Raw genomic sequence first — 7,071 nt, forward strand, 5'->3', positions numbered from 1 at the left:
CCAAATGTAGGCAGTAATTGAGGTAAGCTTGGACAGAAGTCACAGTGCTGTAGAAACTGTCTTTCCAAATTCTTTGCTGATAAATTCATATTGATGTGCTCTCTGATAACTGGAGTCCTAGAGACAAGGGGGAATGACTGACCATGTTAACAAGGGTGGCTTCCTGGTCAGACACTGAGTCACTGTATAGCAATCTATCTACCCAGGAAGCCAAGTCATCTTCTACATGCATAGGTTACTGCAAAGACATTTGACTTTCTCCCCTTCTGGGAGATGAGGAGCCACTTGTCTGGGAAATGGAATGATCATTCCGATATCCTAACTTTAACACAGGATTCAATACATAGCTGGCTCATTGGGGCAGTGTCTAGGATACTTGGGCATTTCAAATAGAAGTATAAATCATGAATGGAGAAAAAAACTTTCATTTAAATTAGGCTGATGGAATTGGCTATAGAAGCTGATGAACAGATGCAGGAGACGTTTTGGAAGAACAGAGTAAGTAACTGATAGGCTATGGAGAAAAGGCAGATGTTAATTAATATGTTTCTAATATGGGGCCTAGGAGAATGACTTCTTCCTTTACCTTAAGCACTGCCATCAGTTGTCAACCCTTAGGCAAAAAGGACACTAGAGCATGCATTTCTTCTTAAGTTACTACCAGTGCCTCCAACACTGGCTTCCAAGAAAGCTGATTTAATGACCCGTCTTCCGTCATTCTGTTTATTTGTTTAAAAGTTAAGCTTGTTTAGTTATCGTTGATTTGTTGTGGGGCTGTCAGGTGTGATTTATCAGTAGCTTCTTCATGGTGACCTTTCAAATACAACCATGTTATTGCAGTCATGCCATTTTCTCAGTATCAGAGAAATCATTCAATTGACATAGTCATGTGCTTTTACAACTTACTAAATATGTGGGGTGCTGGGCCCTTTCTGTTTAGTTCTGTTTCATTAGAATTTGGTAACATATTAGCTAGATGTTGATTAACACTTAGCCTTGAAAGTTAATTTCAACATTTTAGTTACTCAAAGTACCCTTAACAACGTTTCTCCAGCAGGGCTACAATGAATGAAATGAGCATCACTCTTAGAACATTTGACAAGTTGCTATTTCCAAGAATACTTTTCATCTTTCAGGATGGTGGACTTTGTTCTCAAAGGCAAGTGCTTCTTGAATGAGCAATCTAATTTAGCAGTGTGATTTCCTTTTCTAGTTTTTGCTTTTGAAACCATGTTAATGTTTCTTTTGTTTGTTTGTTTGTTTTTCTTAAGTGCAATCTGGTATTTTTCTTCTGTGCAGGAAGTTTTCCCTTGTAGGGCATCTTGAAAAACAGGTCATTGAAGGGCCCATTGGGGTTCAACTAGTGGGCCAAAAGAATGCCATAGGTTCATGGTGCCTCCCAACAGACACGATCTTCATCTTCAGTGAATTCAAATTAGAATTTTCCCAAGAAACTTCTGACATGGTTCCAGATATATAAGATCATTTGGACAGAGTGTAATTAAATTGGTGCAGCTTTGTAGAGAGCAAATTAGTGACAATGTGGTATTATTTTTCACCTGTCATATTGGCAAAAAAAATTAAAAATTGATAAAAGCCAGTGGTAGTAAAGGTGTAGGGTAATAGGCACTCTCATGTTCTATTGATGGGACTGTATAACTACCCTTTGGAGAGTAATTTATAAATATGAAAAAAATTGTAAATGCATGTACCATTTGATCCAGCAATTAACTACTTTATGTCACTTACACAAAAGATATACTTGTACAATTTGGCAAAGGTATGTGTACAACAATACGAATATTCACTGTGGAATTATTAGTTTATTACACACACAAAAACTGTAAACAACTTATTTTTCATTAATCACTTGAATAAATGATAATATGTCTGTAATATCGAATACCATGCCATTGTTACAAGTGATAGTGTAAATCTGTTTGACTGCTTTGAAGCATCCCCAAGGTATTTGAAAAAAGTAAGTTACAGTATGGTATTCATATTAGTCAAGGTTCTCCAGAGAAACAGAACCAATAGGAGATATATGTGTATATCACACATGCACATTTTCTCTCTCTCTCTCTCTCTCTCTCTCTCTCTCTCTCTCTCTCTCTCTCTCTCTCTTTGTGTGTGTGTGTGTGTGTGTGAGAGAGAGAGAGAGAAAAAGAGAGAGAGAGAGAGAGATTATAAGGAATTGGATCAGGTCCTTATGGAGGCTGAGAAGTCTCAAGATCTGCAACTGGCAAGCTAGAGACCCAGGAAAGACAATGGTGTAAGTTCTAGTCCAAAACCTGGCAAGCTTGAGATGCAAGAAAAGACAATGTTTCAGTTTGAGTCCAAAGCCAGGAAAAGTCCAATGTCCCAGATCAAACAATCAGACAAAAGAAGCTCCCTCTTAGTTGCAAGAAGGGCAGGCTTTTGGTTCTATTCAGGCCTTCAACTGATTAGACGATGCCCACCCACATTAGAGACTGCAAACTGCTTTACATAAGCTACCCATTCAAATGTTAATCTTATCCAAAAACACCCTTACAGACACACCCAAAATAATGTTTAACCAAATATGTGGACATCCTGTGACCTAGTCAAATGGACACATAAAATTAACCATTACAGTATGTATGGTATGATCGCACATAAAAAAAATAAATAAAAATACAACTATATGCATAGACAGAAGAAAATATTAACAACAATAATCTCTGAGCAGAGACCCTGAGGTTTGGGGTATAGATTGGGTACCTATTTCGCTTTATACCCTTTATAGTTTTGTTTTTAGTCGATTTTAAAAACCATGATATTGGATTTCTTTTTTTTTTTTAATTTTATTTTATTAAATTTATTGGGGTGTCAATGGAAGGAGAACTGACTCTGGGTGATGAACACACAATGGGATTTATAGATGATGTAATACAGAATTGTACACCTGAAATCTATGTGATATTGGATTTCTTTATTGCTTTTATAATTTTCAAAATGAGTAAACAATAAAGTAAAAAGTAACATGGAAGTCCCTCTAGCTCAGGTCCATGAAAATGGTTGTAAGGGAAAAGGCCGGGGGTGAGGTAGCAGGAGCAAAATCTATGCAAAACACTGTACAGTGTTTGCTATGGCTGGAGGACAGACTATGGAGAGACCGCACAGTGAGAAATGAGGCTGGAGATGTAGACAGGAGGAATCATCAATGTTTTGTCGTGTGAGATTGTCTCTCTCTTTGAAGAATGTTTGGTATTCCTGTCCCCTTCCCACTGAATACAAGATGCCTCCCTCAGTTATTGTAATAATCAAAACTGCTCCACCACACATACACCTTTATAAACACTCTTAAAAGAGTACCCTCTCAACCTTGGTTGAGAATCACTGGGGCTTGATGCCCTGCTAATGAATTTGGACTTATTCCCGTAGGGCCTGAGCTTTTCAAACTGCAGTAGAAGATGGTGTGCAACAGGATATTTGAATTCCTAAGATAAACATGGCTAATCTTCTTGAAGCATCAATTTTATCCAAATACTTTCTTAAACTGATGGAAATATGGCAATATGCAACTTTATATTAAAATAAACACAGATATAATATAGACTAGAGTGCTAAATTACTAAATTCCTAAGATAAAAAAGAAAAAGTTTCTTGCACTGAGCTGCTTCTAACTATACTCCAAACTCCTGGAGATATTTCAGTTGGAAAGTTAGAGAAGCAATGGAGATTATGTCAACGAAATATTTGAAATGAGAGAAAAGTATGATCAGATTTGCATTTTAGAAAGATCACTTTATCTGCTGTTGGGAAATGCATTAGAAGAAGGTACGACATACAGACAAACCAGTTGGGAGTAATAATGGTAAGGGCCTACACTATGGAGAGGATGGATGGAGATGAGAGATATTTATGAAGTAGAATTGACATGGTTTAGTGAATGAATGGATGTGGAGAATGAAAGAAAGGAAGATATTGATGTCAGCCATGTTTCTGGCTTGAGAAGCTAGTGAATAATAAAATAGAGAAATTAAAGGATTAACAGAATTAGGGAAGGAAAGGGAAAAGTTTATTCAAGCTTTTGAACACATTGAATTTAAGTTGGCTATAGATTTCCAAAAGATTTGTATAGTAAACAACAGTAAATGCACACTTTCAGCTCAGGTTAGAAATCTGGGCTGGTAATCAAGCTTTTGAAATTATAATTACTTCGGTGGTCACTGAAGCCATGGGCATGGATGAGTTAACCCAGGGAAAGTGAGTGGAGTGACAAAAGAAGGGTTCTGAGAACATAACCCTGGGACACAATGGCATTCAAAGGTTTGGTTGAGGAGAAGGAAACTGCAAAGGAAACTGAGAAAGAGTAATCCTAAAGATAAGGGAAAAAAACAGAAAAGGATACTGCCATGAAAGTCAAGAAAGATGGAAGTTTTAAGTAGAAGGGAGTGGCCAGTAGTATCAAATGACACAGAAAATAAAGTCAGGTAGTGACCAAGATGGGTAAAATTGAATTTGACAATTAAGAGGGGACATTAAAGTAGTTTCAACTAGATTGCAACAAGTTGTAATTGGTTGAGGAGTTCCCATTGCAATGAGATCATGAAATGCATAGGATGACAACTGTAGATATTTTTTGAGGGTTGTTGTTTGTTGTTATTGGAATAAGGCTTGGCCATCTTTAAATACTGAGGAGAAGGGACAGGAAACTGGGAATGATTAAAGGTAAATTTGAGCAAGAGGGAAAAAAAGTGAAGATTGCAGGGCATATGTGAAGAGGTGAGATCCACATCACAGATAGAAGGGAAGAAGACAAGAATGAGCTAGATTTAGGTATATTTGTCACCATGTCAAGGCAGAAAGTTTGGGGTGCTCCCTTTCCCAGATGGCCTCTATTATCTTGGCGATAGAGGAAGCAAAGCAATCTGCTGTAAGAGTAAGGTGTAAATGGGGTAGAGAAGGAGACTAAAAAGTGAGCTTAAAATTTGGAGTAGGCATTGTAAGGATGGGAAATGTTACTGACTGAGGCGATATGGAGAGATTTCTGGATATTGGTGTCGTTCCAGTTGCTAAAGACCAAGCTTTAATAGGAATCTCCGTGTGGTTGTGTGATTATTTCTTTCTAAGGCTCAGCAACCTGGAACTAAGAGGAGAAATATGATGGCCTTAAATACAAATTTGTTCAATGAATATAATTCAGTGACTGCTGGGGAGCAATGAAGTATCATGGCCCAACCTGTTATCTGACCATTAAAAATGATATGATTCACCTGTCTGTTCCTCTGTACTTGGCACATAACTATACTATTTTTGGCAGTGCTAGCCACATTTCAGAGACCCGGTAGTAAATGTTGAAATAAGCCCATCTGACTGTATTGGCACCTGCTCTGCAGACTGCTTTTATCTGTGACAAAGTGGATATTGTCACTATTTATGACTACCTCAGTTACATCATCTGCATGTATGGTTCCACACATGAAAAATTCAACAGCAAATTGGAGGCTGAGAAGAAGCTTTTCAGTCATAAGAAGCACATCTCCATCTTTCTTTCAGGAGTGAGATATTACCAACATCAAATGGGATGATTCTGGTGTTGAATATGATATGAAGTCCACTCGTCTCTTCCCTCTCTTGGAGAAGGCTGGAGCTCACATGATGGTTAGAGGCTCATCATCTCTTTCCCTTCTAAAGATGTCCCCATGTTTGTGATGGAAGGGAACCATGACAAGTATGATCATTACCTCAAGATTATCAGTATTACATCTTGTACCATGAACTGCTTGGCACCTGGTCCAGGTTATTCATCCATGACAACTTTACGGTCATGGAGAGACTCATGATCACAGTTCAGAACATCACTTTCACTCTGAAAAACATGGATAGCCGCTCAGGAAAACAGTGGCATTTTGGTCATAGTGCTGCTCATATAATCATCCCTACAAATATTGACACCACTAAGGCTGTGGGGAAGGTCATTCCAGAGCTGAATGGGAATTTCATTGGAATAGTCTTCTGTGTCTCTACCCTCAACATGTCTGTCAGATCTGACCTGCATTCTGGAAAAAGCAAACAAATAGAGTGACATCAAGAAGATATTAAGTCAGGCAATAGAGGGCCCATTGAAGGACATCCTGGCCTACACAGAGGACCAACTTGTCTCCTGTGAGTTTAACAGTGACACTTATTCCTCTATCTTTGATGCTTGGGCCAGCATTGCCCTCAATGATCATGCTGTCAAACTCATTTACTGGTATGACAATAAATTTGGGTGCAGAACCACATTGTGGTCTTCATGGTTCACATGGCCTCTAAGAAGTAGGAGTCCTGAACCAGTACTTCTAACAATGAAACAAGAGGAAGAGAGAGGCCCTCAGTTTGGGGAAGCCCTATTTCAAATCTACCATTTACTACATTAAGAATGTTGATCCTCAACATAATTCCCATCCCAGGTCCCTTAGAAGAAGGGGTACCATGAACATAGTACCCTATATTCAGCAGGGGGAGAACTTAGGTGGTTTGCTATGAGCAAAACTTTGAAGCGAACTGCCAACCAAAGGGTATGAGGAATTTCAAATAAGAGCTTTAGTGGAGACACAATTTGGACTTGGAGTAGAAATGGGCCTTAGCTCATGGTCTCTAGGCATGGCTGTTCATGCCCTGTGGAACAGATTAAGACACTTTTCCCTTGCCTTCTTTGCTTTATTTGTGCTGTATTTTTTCCTCTACTGACCTACTCATTGGGGTTAAAACTGGCTATACATGTCTCTTTAGCTACTAGCGCCACTGCAGCTGTGATACCATCATGAATGTCACCTTTTAACCAAGGAGACCATGATATATGTCACAAGATGCAAAACCTAGTTATTCTCACTTAATAGAGGCAAATAGCACATTCAGACAGAGGAAGGATATTTCCCATGTGTGATAGGGGAGGCTCTTTGCATGTGTATATATAGAGGCAGGGGGCTTCCTGTGGACTGCAAGGGTGGTCTTGAGGTCTGGGAACCCTCAGGCCATATTTCTGTCCATGTTTTATTTGTGCATCCATTAAGAACAGATCTCAGTATGACCTAAGAATAGACATTCCTCAGCCCCTCACCA

The 7,071-nt window shown here is 38.8% G+C and overlaps 1 pseudogene; it reads left to right on the top strand.

Annotated features, from left to right (window-relative positions):
- Positions 1 to 441: 441 nt before the first annotated feature.
- Positions 442 to 6,289, top strand: LOC109439367 (glyceraldehyde-3-phosphate dehydrogenase; annotated as a pseudogene).
- Positions 6,290 to 7,071: the final 782 nt, after the last annotated feature.

The sequence above is a fragment of the Rhinolophus sinicus genome, chromosome X (assembly GCF_036562045.2).
Source record: "Rhinolophus sinicus isolate RSC01 chromosome X, ASM3656204v1, whole genome shotgun sequence".
NCBI lineage: Eukaryota > Metazoa > Chordata > Mammalia > Chiroptera > Rhinolophidae > Rhinolophus > Rhinolophus sinicus.